At 36.3% G+C, this 17,700-nt stretch overlaps 1 long non-coding RNA gene across 1 annotated transcript; it reads left to right on the forward strand.

The window, feature by feature from the left end:
• The first annotated feature begins 5,212 nt into the window (after positions 1–5,212).
• Positions 5,213–17,187, forward strand: LOC143434314 (uncharacterized). The gene is made up of 4 exons (XR_013103724.1): positions 5,213–5,352; positions 6,682–6,758; positions 10,074–10,106; positions 16,006–17,187. It is a non-coding gene; the product is annotated as an uncharacterized LOC143434314 (long non-coding RNA).
• Positions 17,188–17,700: the final 513 nt, after the last annotated feature.

Below are 17,700 nucleotides of genomic sequence, written 5' to 3' on the forward strand. Positions count from 1 at the left end.
TAAAAGGATCATTAATTTCCAAGGACTGGAAATATGGGGGTAATCAATAGCTGGAGGGCAATTAACAGTTTTTCTTAACTGGTAGAACTACTCTGTATGATGCTGTCATGGTGAATATGAACCATTGTATATTTCCCTAAGTTCATAGAATGCATGACAGCAAGATTGCTTGTAGTTAAAGATGCTGAGTGATTACATGTCAGTAGAGAATAACCAGTTGTAATAAATATATTACTCTCATGGAGCCATAGAAATAATGGAAAGACTATGCTGATGCAAAGTAGAAGGTATATGAGAAACCACAGTTTGCTCCATTTTGTTTTGTGAACCTATGCTTTTCTAAAACAATAAGCATATTAAAGTTAGATGTATAGAATTTTATGAAAAGAAATATCTTTGTAGAAAACATTAAATATTTGATAACACTTTCTAATATGACTTCAGAATTTATGATGTAGCTCCCTTATTAACATAATTACATATATTTTCAGAGATACAAATTTACATACATTTGTTTGTACAATAGATTTGTAGTAATCCCAATCATTGCTTTCATCTGAGCTCTCTGAGATGACATATTTTTTGCCACACTTGTATGATTTTGTTAAGTTTGATATAGAAGGTTTTGTAATTACTGCTAGGATGTAAGTGGGGGAAGCCAACAAGAGAATCTTGGCCAAGAAAGTAAAGAGAAGCCATCACTGAGGGGAATGTCTGTAGCTATATAGTACATAATTCATTGAAGAGCCTTGTAATGTGCTCTTGACCCACATTTTGAATTGCAGAGCATGAGTAAACTAGGACTAGAATTCCCTGAAGATATAAAATGGAATAGACAATAGCTTTACTTATAAATAGGAAGGATGGGAGTAATAAAAAATTAATCTAGGTGTTTTAAAAATATGTGCACTGTGAGTGATAAGCAGTGTCTGGCTGTGATGTGCATGCCTTTGTGTTCATCTGTGTTCTCAGAAACTTGAAGTCATTTTCCCTTATGTGTTGATTCTGTCTCTAGTTGATGGAATCTAAATGGGGGTGGTGGGTGGAACTAGAAACAACTTCAGCAGTGAAGGGTAACTAGAAACCAGTGACAATATGAGACTGGTGACAGAGAAGGGAATACTCTTTGCAAACACCTTAGTCCTGACATCTCAGGATATACCCTAAGATGTTAGAATCATCTGTCTTTCTAATTCTAATTTGTTGCATGGGTAAAAATGCTCATTTTTGTCAATAAGTCATGGGCATGGATTGCCTTTTGCTTTGAGCTGGTTGGCATCATTCTTTTTAGTAGTATCAAGTTTTCCCACTGAAGTGCTATCCTTCTGTAGCCACAGCTAGACTAGTAGTAAAAATTCAAATACATAATACCAGCCTGAAACTGGTGATTGAAGATACTAAGCCCTGAATGTACAAGAACTAATTTCTGATAGCTCTGCTCTCAAGAATGTCCTCATTTTCTGAGGAAAAATTATTCCTCTGAGTATGGGAGAATCCAAATACCTACAGAGCCCAGAGCAGGTTGAATAATATTGAATTTTCACTTTTGGGAAGCCCCATCTGTAGGTTGGAAAACGTTTACATACTGAAAAGCACATTTCTTTGTTTTAAAAATATTTTTCTATTTTTTGAGATTATATCATATGTCACTTCCCTTTTGTCCATCCAAACCCTCACATATACCTCTTTGCTCTCTTTAATGCACCTCATTTTAAAATTGTTATTATATAAGCACTTGTTTTATATATATATGGATATCAATATGTATGTGTGTGTATGTGTGTGTTCCTAAATATATAAAAATACAACTGTCTCAATGCTCATAATGGCATTTATATGTACACATTTTCAGGACTGACCATTTTGTATCAGATAACCACTTGATATATCTTTTGTTTCTCTCTTGCTTTTGCTCACTCTTGCTTGCTCTTTTGCAGTTACCCTCATCTTAACTGTCCTAACTGTAGCATTCTTTACTTGCAAGTAGTTGCTTGTATAGGACTGAGTTTTTGTGATATAATCTATGACTCTTAATGAGAAAAGTGGCAACTCAGATGGGAAAATTTCTTATCATATATAGTTTTAGGGGGTCTTTGTGGTACCTGTCCTGGGGATGATGCCTTTGTTTTAGCTAATACATAATCTATCACTGAAAAAATCATGAGTGATTAGCTCTTCATGAAAAATCAATCTTATTACTGATTGATGGTAGAGTGAACACAGTGAAATAAGTACAAGGATTTTTGTTTATAGCCTTCTTTCTCATACTCATTAACTGTTGTTCAATAAACAGAACCTATACCATACTGTACTATGCTAACTACTATACCATACTATACAACACAACATACTGTACTATATATACTATACAACACCATATACTGTACTATATATACTATACAACACAACATACTGTACTATATATACTATACAACACAACATACTGTACTATATATACTATACAACACAACATACTGTACTATATATACTATACAACACCATATACTGTACTATATATACTATACAACACAACATACTGTACTATATATACTATACAACACCATATACTGTACTATATATACTATACAACACCATATACTGTACTATATATACTATACAACACAACATACTGTACTATATATACTATACAACACCATATACTGTACTATATATACTATACAACACCATATACTGTACTATATATACTATACAACACAACATACTGTACTATATATACTATACAACACCATATACTGTACTATATATACTATACAACACAACATACTGTACTATATATACTATACAACACCATATACTGTACTATATATACTATACAACACAACATACTGTACTATATATACTATACAACACAACATACTGTACTATATATACTATACAACACAACATACTGTACTATATATACTATACAACACCATATACTGTACTATATATACTATACAACACAACATACTGTACTATATATACTATACAACACCATATACTGTACTATATATACTATACAACACAACATACTGTACTATATATACTATACAACACAACATACTGTACTATATATACTATACAACACAACATACTGTACTATATATACTATACAACACCATATACTGTACTATATATACTATACAACACAACATACTGTACTATATATACTATACAACACCATATACTGTACTATATATACTATACAACACCATATACTGTACTATATATACTATACAACACCATATACTGTACTATATATACTATACAACACCATATACTGTACTATATATACTATACAACACCATATACTGTACTATATATACTATACAACACCATATACTGTACTATATATACTATACAACACAACATACTGTACTATATATACTATACAACACCATATACTGTACTATATATACTATACAACACCATATACTGTACTATATATACTATACAACACCATATACTGTACTATATATACTATACAACACCATATACTGTACTATATATACTATACAACACCATATACTGTACTATATATACTATACAACACCATATACTGTACTATATATACTATACAACACAACATACTGTACTATATATACTATACAACACAACATACTGTACTATATATACTATACAACACCATATACTGTACTATATATACTATACAACACAACATACTGTACTATATATACTATACAACACAACATACTGTACTATATATACTATACAACACAACATACTGTACTATATATACTATACAACACCATATACTGTACTATATATACTATACAACACAACATACTGTACTATATATACTATACAACACCATATACTGTACTATATATACTATACAACACAACATACTGTACTATATATACTATACAACACCATATACTGTACTATATATACTATACAACACAACATACTGTACTATATATACTATACAACACCATATACTGTACTATATATACTATACAACACCATATACTGTACTATATATAGTATTCTATAGTTTACCAAGTACAGCATAATATTCTATACCAGGAATTATACTTTATACTGTATTTATTCTACTCTATTGTGTACTATATTATAGTATACCACACAATATTATGAACATTGTGAGTATTGTGAGCATTCCATACTATACTATACAGTATAGAATACTATAATATAGCATGCTACAAAGTCTACAATATACTACACTATATTATTTGATGTGCTATCCTATACATTATCTTGGAGTGTATACTGTAATAAGCTATACATATTGCACTATACTTTTAACTACAATATAGCATAATATATACTATACATTAGACTATGTTGTATGCTAGACTATACTCTCTCTCTCTCTCTCTCTCTCTCTCTCACACACACACACACACACACACACATACACACACACACACATACACACACATTGTGTACTACAGACTACTATGCCTTGTTATACAATAAACTTATACCATTATACACAGATACATGAGACATAGACTAACCGAAGTCACATAGGCAAACATGAGAAACTTTCAAATTGTTGCTAAAGGTAGTCCAAAGACTCCCAAAACAATGTAGACTACTGCTGTTGTCCTCAGTTTTCTCCAAGAAGTAGAATGTCAGACTATTTAGGTGAAGATACCAAATACCCAAGACATATATTTTTAGATGTTTTAGGGATTCTCAGTACAATCTTTTATTTCACTATATAGAACTTAAAAAGATTGCTTAGTAACATTAATTCTTTGCATAAAATGTGTTCATCTTTCTATCATTGTGTCTAAGGAACAGTGGATTACTTACAATAAGCCTTCTTGTAGCAGAGAGTGTTAGTGGAAAATTTCTTCACATTAAGATAATGCAGCTACTGAGTCACTATTCAGCCATCTTTTACAGGCTAAGTATTTCAATTATGTTAACTTCATACCATAATTAAACTAAAGAGTATTTTAGAAGAATTACATCACAATTACTGAAATAGTTCCCAATTAAGTCAGGTGCCTGACAAAGATGACTGTGGTTAGTGGCTTTGATAAAACCAGGAGTTCACATTATGTATTTTACTCTGTGCTGTAAATTTCCATCTGGCCATAGCCTGGAAGAAACAAACAAAAACAGCACATTCAAAATGATCAGCTCACTGAGCCTTGATAGGTGAGTGGATGACTCAAGAGAGGAATGAGTCATGTTCTGCTGATCTGAAAAACTTCAGAGCATATAACAGTCTGTTCTAGAATTATGTGCAAGAAAAATCAGACTCCAAATCCAACAGGGTTAAATGATGATGGCCCTTGGAAAATTCAGTGAAGGCTTGGAGCCCCTAGGCTGTCTGTCATGTGCTTGCAGGTCAGTGTCTCCAGTCTTTTCCTTCTGGCAGGGGTGTGTGAGATAGAGAACTTTCATTCTTTGTGGTCTCTGGTGCTCTATTCTGATCTCTCTGATTTAATTTCCCTTCATTTAACTGATGCTGCTGTTATGACCAACTACTGTGTCACATTACCACCTTGCCATGATCTGGGGAAGTGTTTGCTCTCAGCCTCTCTTCAGTCTTATTTCATCTACATAACTCTCACTTTAAAAATAACAGGTGGGATTTAACACACTTGGTTGAAACCTTAAATATGCATATCCACAAGAACTCAGTGCTCATCAGTGACCTGCTACCCACCTTTTAAATGTCCTCTTCTGTGTACTCTCTAAAGCTTTAGATAGGAAAAGTGTGGATCATTCCAACGGTTTCAAGCTTCCTTTATGTCTGACATGAAAGTGAAATGGACTGGGATCAGTAGCTTGATGACCTCTCAATTTCAACTCTTTTTGGTGCTAGAGACCTAGTAATTCAGTGTCTTCAGGGTCAAGACTAGGGTGCATCAAGGAAAATATCAGAGCACAAAATTTAAGGAGCATTCATTCTTAGTGTTGTTTTTCAGGGCTCTATTCTGAGCTCTCTGATTCTGCTCCTCTTCTTTTAACTTATGCTGCTATTATGACCTTAATTTTATTTCCTCCAAACTTCTATGTTAAAATAATAATGCTTCATACCTCAGAATGCGAACAGTGTCCTTAAAGAGGTACCCTGTTATTATCTATGGTAGAAAATATTGACTGAATGTCTTTCTTGAATAGACTATGCTTTATTTTTAAACAAATGGTCTAATTTTCATAATTTGTATTTAATTATTAGAACTAATTATCTGCCACCTCAATCCTTTTATTTAATTTTAGGTGAATCATATTTTCTCTTTACTCTTGAACATGCACACACATATTGTTTGTGTATGTCTATATGTAGACATCCAGAATATTATTGATTGTTGAGAGCTAGTGGTATATGAAGAAATCAAGAGTTTTTAGTGATGGAAACTCTAAAGATTTCTATAATGCTGCCAAATTCAAGAATTAATATTTGTAACAGAGGGATTGACATAGATCATCTCTGGTTCTTTCATGAAAACATTATAAATGTAAAGAAAATAAATATAAAACTACATGTTCAACTCTTAGCTGGTTGTCCACATTGTGTGAACCCCAACTTTCTTATAACTAAGTCGAAATTCCAAGGGAAATTGTTTTGATGTAGCAATGGTCCCAGACATTCTTCTGTGTAATCTCTATGTAGCTTTTAACATATGCTTTCTATATCACACTTTCAAAAACTTTTATTCTCTTGAGCAGGAAAATACATGGGTGGGGATGACCATGAACTGAAGAACAAAGGACATAGACCATCTGAAGGGAACACCATCTGCTAGGTAAGATCTGACTGATCTTTAAGATGATGGCACCCAATTTCTAGACCTCCTGATGCCCTACTCTTCATAAAGGAAAGGATGGAAGAAAGAAAGAAAGAAAGAAAGAAAGAAAGAAAGAAAGAAAGAAAGAAAGAAAGAAAGAAAGAGAAAAGAAGAAAGTAAGGAAGAAAGGAAGGAAGAAAGAAAGAAAGGAAGGAAGAAATGAAGAAAGGAAAAAAGAAAGAAAGAAAGGAAACCTGAGACATTCACATACATACATACATACATACATACATACATACATACATACATTCTAACTTTAATACTGAATCTCCTCATTTAAAAATATTAGCAAGCATTCTTTGGTATTCTCATAGAACCCTAGAAGAGCAGTACTAATGTTTACTAGCATTGGATTTGTAATGTCCATTGTGTGAAACCTGTAATACTGATTTTCACAATATTTTTCCCCAGATCCCAGCAGATAGATTATCCTTGGTTCTTTTGTGAGTGTTCTTATAAATTTGTTTGTTTGCTTGGGGGTCTTAAATCTTATCTGAACACACAGTTATTTTGATAAATATATGTTAGGTTGTTTAAAACAGTATTTGGCTTATAGTAAGCAAGATTTAAATGTCGACTATTATTAGTATAAGATCTGCAAGATATTTTTTGTAGGAATTGTAAATTAATGTTCTAATTATTCTAACCTGTTGTCCCAAAGAAAAATCACCTTTTTTTCATTTTCCAGAAATTCAAGAAGTATTTGAACACATCTTTTAAGTTCTTATGATATCCGGAAATAGCTGTACTTTATTTAAGGCTTTAATGTGCAAAAATCCAAAGAGAACTTGGCTAGTTTGCAAGCTTATTTTTCCTGCTTTTTGCGTTAATATTAAAATACCTGCACAGCTTCATTTCTTATCTAGGTTGCTCACAGCTGGGCAGGCTTGGGGGATTTTACCTTTGCATCTGAGAGTACAAATGCATCCATCAATATTCTATTTCCCGAAGGCATGTAATACTCATGAATAATCACAACAATCATGGGAATGTTTAGAGGTTATAACTGAGCCATTCCTCCACAACTGCTGTAAAGAAGTTTATATTGAAAAGTATAGAGCTTGCTAGTGAGAGTCTAGTCCAGGGCCCATCTTCCCATCGTCAAACCAGCAATTAAGTGTTTTGCTTCCTTCCTTCTATGGCATTCATTTCTTCTTTAAGACTCTTGTTCTTTTCCTTTGAGTGTAAAAATCTTTCCCATTTTCAGTGCTAGTTTCAGATCCTGTTCTTTCAGGTAAGCTTTTCTCTCCTTCAAAGTTATAATTATCCTATGTTTGTCTTAATGTTTTTTTCTTGAAGTCCTCAAATATATTTAAGCCTTTATTAGCATATATTAATCATACATGCTAAGGGAGAGTCATTGTGACATTTTCATACATTTCTGCAGTATATTTTGACCACAGTCACCCCACTGTCTCCTCTCTTGTATTTTTGAAGCTGTGCACCAAGACTTTACTATGCATATAAGACTTTTATGACTCTCTATGGTGCCTTTATGATGCTCTATAGTTAGCACATATATTGTGAAGTTTCATTCTTATGTAAATAAATCATCTCTATGCCTTGTTTTTGAGTCTTGGCCTAATGCTAACTATCTGATTATTTTTAGGTATAAAGCCCTCCTAGAGCCTTCAATTGCAGTATCACCTCCAAGGTTTCACTTCTGTAATACCTGAATTGAGCACAAGATAATATAGAATGAACTATTCAAACTTATATAATCAGTTTAACATGAAATTTTCTTACCTTTGATTTCATAAAATTTCCCTTCTGTTTAGTTATGTTCTCAGTAATATGTTGAATTCTTGGTTAGTTTATGAAGTTTCCAGATAGTTTTGGGGGATTAGAGTAAATTCAGATTGTAAAATTTACCATTGCCATAGTTTCTGATAGAAGGCTGCCTTGTTTTCTTTTCTATTGCTATAAAATTACATACATACATACATACATACATACATACATACATACATTCATACAAAAATACATACATAAATACACACACACACACACACACACACACACACACACACACATGCACAGTGGCCAAGGAAATGTATGAAAGAGTTCATTTGAGACTTATAGTTTCAGAGGGATGGAGTTCCTATCCTGTGACCACTACAGCAGAGACCATGGCAAACAGGAAGGCGGGAATGGTGCTGGAGCATTATCTGAGAGTTCATATCTGGACACAACCATGAGACCAGAGAGCAGAGGGAAAGGAAGAGGAAGAGGGAGAGAAAGATGGAGAAGAGGGTGGGAATAGGGAGGTTGGGAATGTCAGGAGTCTTTTGAAATCTCAAAGTCCACCCACTCCTAATCCAAAAATTGTTTCACCAACTGGGGACAAAATAGTAAAGCATATGAGCCTACAGGGAGCCATTTTATTCATTTTATTCGCACAAAGGCTGTGTCAATATTGATATTCACTTTGCCTGTGGATATCTGGAAAGACATTATTGGAGTAAGCAGATTGAAGGATGACTTTCAAATGCTATTGTCCTCTGAAGGCATAGGTGATACATGGAGACAAGCATCCCCAAAGCCAGTGCTCATGTCATGGTGAATTGATGTGTGGGTTCCCTGTCTCACCACTCATGATCTCACATGTTACTGCTTGTCTGGTGTTGAACTCATCCATGTTTATTGTCTTTGTATAATCCATTTAACACTTAACAATGTGTCAATTTAGATATTAAATAATAATTTAATATCTCTTTGCTTTTGATGTCCTTGTTGAATATTATTGTGGTACTAGAGACCTGTAAATTGAGAATTTGTAATTAAATTGGAATGAAGGGCAGACTTATTCTGTAGAGTTAAAATTCCTTTGATGTTGCATTTAGTGGTATTTAATAAATGACCCTCCAAGCAGAGTATGTCATTTTCTTTGTCAAGCATGCTTAATGACTCTGTAAAGTTATTACAGTGGATGTGAAGTGGTCAGATGATTGGTAGGTACACAGATTGATGCTATTATGGAAACAGCACAACAATAACTTAGAGCCTAGGGAGCCAAAAGTCTTTGGAAGCCTTAGCTAACAATGAGAAATTCCTGAATAGAACAATTGAATAAATGGACCTCTTCAGAAAATTTCTAACTCCCTGTAGACCCCAGAGATCAAGTAAACTATCTGAGTGTACTTTTTAAGTGAACCCTATAATTGGCTTTTCTAAGATCATCTTGTTAATAGCTAACAGGATTTAAGATTTAGTATATTTTATCTGAGCTTCACATGACAGGAAATAACTTATCTTTTCAATGCTCTTTTCCAGGTTTATCTATTCCAGGAATTAGTAAAATAAAAGGTAAGCAAGCAAACAAACAAAGAAAACAAAAATAAAAACAACAAAAAACCAAACCCCAAAACAAAAATCCAAACCAAACCAAACCAAAAAAAAAAAAAAAAAAAAAAAAAAAGCTAATGGTTGTCATGTTCCAGGCTCTGAAGCTATTAATCAAAGAATCCAGTTTGTAGGCTGTTTATCATGCCTCCTCACTCCTTTCCCTGAATGCTATAATAAAGGCTTATGTCCCATGGATGGAAAAGCACAGTTCTACCTTCTAAATTAGGAATAAAAGTAGTTATTCTAGAGTGAAATATATAAATGACCATGGCCTGGGGAACATGAATTTAGAACACTCCAACTGCCATCTTTCAATGTGGTAATAATCCCACAATAGTCTCATAGTTTCAAAACAGTAACAAAAGTCCTACATCAAGTCTACTGGAGAAATGTGAAGAAGGCAGGTTACAACAAAATAGAGAAGTCTCTGTGCTAGTTAGGTGCTAATTACATTCCTAGCACTTCGGTTGGTAGAAGAGAAGGGCTTTGTTAGTAGATTTCAATCAAATACAAGAGTTACCCTAAAGAATTTGGCTCCTCTTTTTTTATATATAAACTAAAATAATCAACCAACCTACAAAACAAACAAAAAACCTATCTTTTCAATGGCATTTATCTCCTGTTTTGTTGGCCTTATCAGACCCTGTCAACAGTATGACCTACATTTTAAAATGCTGTCATTAATGCCGTTATTGTCATAGTGATAACATTTAAAAATGATTTAATAATTTTATAGCTTAAAGTATATACACTAGTATTTTCATGTTCATCATCAGAAAATTCAGATGTTAGAAGCCAGATTTAAGTTCCAGATTTAAACATATTACTGTATTTTGCATGAGCAAATCAGCCTTTTGATATTATGCATTCCCTGCTTTTAAAATAAATTAAACATTGTTATTAGGTCAGTAAAATATGATTATTAGAAGTTTAAAATGGCAATGTATATGAAAGGTTTAGAAGTTTTTATGCTACTCTGAGAAATTAGGGGCCCATTTTGTCAAAGACAGAAGAGCCCTCCTCTACCCATCAATAAAGAAATATATGTCTTCATCATTTAATGCATTAAAAAGAGCACAGCAAAGCGAATACAGGAACAACATCTAGAGAAATAAATGCTGAACCACAAGTGAACAATGCATGTGATGAATTATGCATGATTTTAAATTAGTTAATGAAATAGATTCATATTACATGATAATAAAGGATGTCTGGTCCTCGTTTTGAATTTCATAATGAAATAAATCACCAAGCTAGAGTTCTCCGAGACAGAACCGCAGTGTAAATCTTTCTGGGTCTTGTTCAATGCATCCTCCCTAATGAGAAGGGAGGAAGGATGCTGTTGCCAGTATTGCAACACGTTATGTAGAGGTATGTTTTAGGTGGAGAGAGATGATATAAAATGACAGCTGTGATGGTTTGCATAAGCTCAGCCCCGGGTTTGGCACTATTAGAGGGTAAGGCCTTGTTGGAGTAGGTGTGTCACTGTGGGTGTGGTCTTTAAAACCTTCATCCTAGCTGCCTGGAAGCATGTCTTCTACTAGCAGCCTTCAGATGAAGATGTAGAACTCTCTGCTCCTCCTACACCATTCCTACCTGGACACTGCCATGCTCCTGCCTTAATGGTGGTAGACTGAACCTCTGAACCTGTAAGTCAGCCCCAGTTAAATGTTGTCCTTACAAGAGTTGACTTGGTTATGTTGTCTCTTCACAGCAGTAAAACCTAAGACATCAACATTCAGGAGTAGTTCCGTATCCACAGGACCATTCACAGCCTGAGTTCTGTTTTCTCCTTGGATAGTCTTACTTTTTCATCATTTCTTTAGGAACCTGATATTTTGGCCTAATGGTTTCCTATGTTCCACAGTATATTGCTACTTAGACCTGTTGGTGGAAATATGGTTTTCATCCATCCTAAAAGTGGTAAAAAGAGTTGTTTGGCATTATGTTTTTTTCCTTTTTCCATATTTTCCTTTTTGTCTATTTATTTACTTTTAGTGGCTAAATCCTGCCTTCAAGCTTGACCAAAAAGGAATCATCTGGTTTTTAAATATATTTACCAAATATCAGTTGTTTCATGTGTATTATCTACTTGGATACTGATGATTGTCCTTTGAGTTGTGTTCACCCTTCAGATTTTATTAATTGGGATGACACATAGTGGACCATGATTTGGTGAAAGTCTTCTGACTACTAATGATTAGGCTAGAATTTGGGATATAATCTGACTTACTCAAAGACTTGTACAACTAAACAGCAACACTCTCCAGATGTTTGTGTGGTCACAAAGTATCATGAGAAGAACAGAACTAAATATAGCAGGGACACTTGTCACCACTGGGAGGAAAAGTAATAACTAATCTGTGGGGATGATAGTTCTCGCGTGGGTGCGGGTGTGAGTCCTGTTGGGCTGAGTTCCCTCCACGTGGCATGGGGCAAACGCTGGGCTGAGGAGCTGCTCTGGGCTCCGTCCAGGTGTGGAGCAATCTCAGCCTGAAGTTCCCACGGGGACAGGGCCTCTGATCTCTATCCTGGGCTCGCAGACACCGCTGAGAGCCACAGCAAAACTGAGATGCAATGAGTGGAGGAGAAGACCCTGACAGTGCCCAGGGAAAGAGACTCTTTGTTACCTGCATTCTCTTGGCTGGGTCACTGGGTTGACTAGCTTGCTTGAGTTGGCAGGGCTCAGCGGCAGGAACCAGGAATGCAGAAGAAGTCCTCAGCAGGAGATTAGGCAGCAGCAGAGTGGCAGTAGTTAAAGGCATTCTCCAAGGTTCCCCATGGTGGGGCCTCAAAGACACAAAGAAGTTGATGGTTTTACAAGCCTTATTGTCATGGTGGATGGTAGATGACTCTTGCTGCAACCCCCCCCCCCCAAAAAAAAAAAAACACTCCTGGCAGACCTGAGTTAAATAGGGAGGGAGGAGGAGGAAGGAGGGCCTAAGAAGGAATGCTTAATTGGCTATGCCCTCTGGCCTTCGGGTACTCACTAATATGGAGATCTATTGAGGCTGAGGCCTGTAGTCATGCCCTCTACCTGTGGAGGGGCTGGTAGGGGCATTGCCCTACATGACAGAAAGGCATGGATCAATGGAGATCTTTGCCACGTGTCAGGAGCCTGGAGTCTGGGGGCATGGCGAGATATATGCTGTCCCTCACAGGCATGGACATCTGTTGGGTCTCCGGCTATTTCCAGCCAATGCTCTACCAGAAACCAAGCCATCCTTTCACGGTCCCACACTGATCTACTGTAACAGGGGATATTTATAATTCGGTGCTTGGTCTGGCTTGTTCCCAGGAAGTCACCATTTTCCCGCTGCTCTGGCTCTGGACTGCGGCTCTGGCTATCTAACAACACTGGCCCTGGCACCCATGAGACACCAACGCGGTGGCTGACTCTGCCAACCCACCACGCTGCCCCTGCAAAGCTTGGCTGAGCCCCTGATAATACCTACCATCCTCGCAGTACCCGGTAGAAAGAAGACTCTTAAAACTTAATGATTATCTAAAGGATTTATATATTTAGAAATGCTCAATTAACAAGATGCCCACACAATTAGAGTTGTTACACAATATCTCACTTTTTGATAGAAGTTACTACCCAGGACAGCTTTCAACCCATTCATGGTTACCCATGGTCGATCACCTCCTCCTCTTCTCCTCCCCTTCCTTTCCTTCTCTGCTCCCAACTCCTCACTCCACCTACCTTTCATACTGCCCAATCACTGAGCTTTATTGAAAATGTGGTGGGGAAAATATTCTGCTACAATCTACTTAAAGAATTTTTATTTTATTTGTATGACTATCTTGCCTACATGTTTGTATGTGCATCACATTTGTACCTGGTGCCCAGAAACATCAGAAGAGTACATCTAGTCTACTGCAGCTGTAGTTGTGAGCCACCATGTGGGTGCTAGGATGCACACTCATGTCCTCTGTCGGGGCAGCAAGTGGTTTTAGCCACTGATCCATCTCTTCAGCCCCTAAAAGTTTAATTTTACATATTGCATGTGCTATATTCTCATTAGCCCCCATGTATTTATTTGTAAATGTCTTCTTTCTTAAAGCTAATTTTCATTATTTATTTTTTTGGTGTTTGTGTGTATGTGGTGTATCTGGGAGTATGCACATGTGTGGATGTGAGAGGACAACTTTCAAGTGTTCATTCTTTTGTTCTAAAAGGGGGACCTGGAATTGAACTCAGGCAATCAGTCTTGCATACAGATGTTCTTCTACATGCAGAACACTCTTGGCATCTCCTAGATAACTTTCCAGAACTTTGTATCCAAAAATAAGCAACAATACCAACAAACTCACTCCCAGTACCAATAAGTCAAAAGGAACTTCTGTGAGGAGGACAAGTGCCTCCCACTCATCAGACTTTGTTCCTTGCCCCTGTTGGAATATTACCTCCATTTTCCCAAATGTTTCACTCAAATCATAGATCAGGGACTACTGAATTATACCTTCAGACACTCTTCTAAAACTGAGTTCAATGTATTCACGTATACTCCTGACTGAATTTGTGGCCTGTAAGTAGAATTATTGTGGCACCAATTGTCTGTACCATGTATTATTACATAATATTTAGGTAAGAGCATTGCTAGCTAACCATTGCTGTCTGTTCATTATGCCCTGTGCATAAGATGAATTCTGAGCCATTTTACCCCATTATATTTTCTTATCTTATCCCACTAATGCTTCTCATGGAATATTACTTTTCAACATATTTTTCTATGACTTTCGATGTCTTTTTATTTCTTTAATTCATTGAGTTTAATTAGGATTGCTTGAATGTGTGTGGTGATGGAGTTATGAATCATGAGAAACTTCTTTGTGGCTAAATTAAATCAGAAAACTGATTTTCCTCTCATAGGAACCATTAACTGTCAAAAGCTCTTTAGCTAGGAGTTGGGTATGTCATTCCCAGCCCCCCATATTGGAATGCTGAGGGCTTGTCTTGTTCAAGCCTTATGTGGAAACCACAGCCCTTAGTTGATGTGTGCAACAGCAACATTATGTTCAGAAGACAGTGCTTCTCAGCATTTCTTCCCATTGTCTAGTTGTTACATTCTTTTCATACCCTCTACTATGATGTTCTCTGAGTCTCTGGAGTGAGCTGCCACATAATGTCCTGTTTGGAGCAGAACAGTCAATAACCACTTCTTCTGAGCAGTGTGACCCATTGTGAATCACTATATCCATTAAATGTTGCAAAGCTTCCCTGGTCTGGGATGAAGTCAACTCTAATTCATGGGTTTAAACCTAAATATTTAGATTGCAGTTTGAGAAAATACCCATTTATTTAAAACAACAACAGGAAGCTGTAGGGCATGTGGGACCTTGTTACCAGAGAGGCATAAAAACTGGTAAGGTTGAGTGAGCACAGACCCTGGAAGTCTCAGAAACTTGACATCTTCAGGAGTAGAGCTACTCCCTACCCATTTTTCTAACTGTTCTGGAACACATAACCATGACACCCCACTGAGGTTCATGGCAACCAGTCACTTAGTATAAAAACCTGGAGTTCTCCATACTAATTTGGTACCTACATAGCTCATGAGCTTTCGGCCAATGAGCTTCCCTTCCTGGGCATCCCTTCCTGCAAAAGCTATTTAATCCCTGATTCATCCTGAGTAAAGTATATGCCTTCATGTCTACCATCGAATAAAGCAGTATGAACAAACAAGGATCATCTTTTCATTAACGATCAGATAATCGTTAATTATGGGGTGGGAGATGGAGTTGAGGTGGGAGGAGAAGGCCTTCATCTTAACGGCTGTGCCTAAATTCCATACTCACTGTGAATCTAGCTGGATTCCACCCTATCCCATGCTCTCTTTTTTCCTTTCCTGTCCAGTGCATGAATGCTCTAGGGGGAAGTGGGAACCATGGACCCTTGCTCAGACTCCCAGAGGTAAGAACAGAAGTTCCAAGAGTCTGGGAACTGCAACATTTGTTCCAGATCCAGCTGTTTCTCCTTCCAGTCCAGCAAAGGAACACAGTGATTGTGAAGCACCGTTATGGACTACATTTTCTCTTCCCCGAGCAGTGTGGGGGCAGTACTCCAGGGACCACAGCATGAGGCACATCTTAGTAGACAGGAAGTTCCCCATCATGGCCATGATTTCTTTAGCCATCTGTTTAAAACCTGGATTACATACTCCTGTGGAGGGGCCTCAAATACAATCAGGAAGTGTTTCATTACCGTTATAAAATTCATAATACTATTGAACCAGTAGGCACATTTGTCAGTATTATATGCCAGGTCAATCCTTGGGCAAATATCATTGATGAATCTTCTCCATCTTTAGGCTGATGAGAGTTGAATAAAGGAATGAAACAGTTGTGTTTGATGACCAGAAGGTTCTCTGCCTATTGTGTCCCCATAGGTACCATCCTTCTGTGTGTCCAACCTGTTAAATCTTTTGGGGGTTAAGCAAAATGCCTTTGATTGGATGTGCTTAAATGCTTAGTAGTCTAAAAATCAATATTTATTGTGTAGCAGGTGCTTTTAGCTCTTCATCGCTTATATATACAAAGAGCATCCAAGGAGCAAGTGATTTGAATTTCCCACTTTCTTCCTATTCTGAAAGGACCAGGCCTTTCAAAGATTATGCCAGCCACCCAATAAAACTCACGTGACTGCAATTAAAAATATATCCAAATTATAATTACTATTTTCCTACTAGGTCTTTGAATTCAGGGGAAAAGTCTATCTTGAAAGTCTTGACTCTGTTGTTAAATTGTCCCCTTGATTTGGCATATGACAATAAATTACTTTCACAAACCTTTCTGAGTGAGACCTCATGAGATAGCAGTTAGGTTTTCTCTTTTACTTTATGACTATGTTGACTGTGTGCTTTTGTTTTACTTTCTCTCAAAATGTCTCACAAACATCTATTAACAGATTCCCCATTACGCCCTGGTGAAAGAATGTAATTGAAGTAATTTAAAATTTAATGGAACAGAAACACTGGCTATACCCCTGTCTCTGTTACCTCCTCCTACTTTTCACTTGTAAATCCATTTCCCATATATTATTTCTGGAATCATACATTGTTAAACTTTATGATTTCATCTTAGAATGATTTCTTTGAAGATGTTGTATTAGAAACATCTGAAAAAAAATGCCTCTGAGAATAATGTTTTCACACAGCATGTGTAGTATTAATTCTTGAAAATGCCACCTTAAGGTCTATTACATTTGCCACATAGTGAGGAAAATGTTTATTCTGGAAATGTTGATAGGGATGTCAAATTGAGTGCCTTCAGAAGCTGATCCATTGTCATTATGTTACCTGTATTAATGTCCTCTCCTGCCTGTCACTGGCTTTCATCACAGGATTGACACATGGTGTGGTGGTTTGAATGAAATATTTCCAAAGCCAGTATTTGACTATTTGGTCCCCAATTGGTCATGCTGTTTGGAGAGGTGGTTTGAATATGCTTGGCTTGGGGAGTGGCACTATTAGAAATAGGTAGAGCCTTGTTGGAGTAGGTGTAGCCTTGTTGGAAAAAATGTGTCACTGTGGGCTTATACTTTAAGACCCTC

This window comes from Arvicanthis niloticus, chromosome 14 (assembly GCF_011762505.2).
Source record: "Arvicanthis niloticus isolate mArvNil1 chromosome 14, mArvNil1.pat.X, whole genome shotgun sequence".
In the NCBI taxonomy this organism is placed as follows: domain Eukaryota; kingdom Metazoa; phylum Chordata; class Mammalia; order Rodentia; family Muridae; genus Arvicanthis; species Arvicanthis niloticus.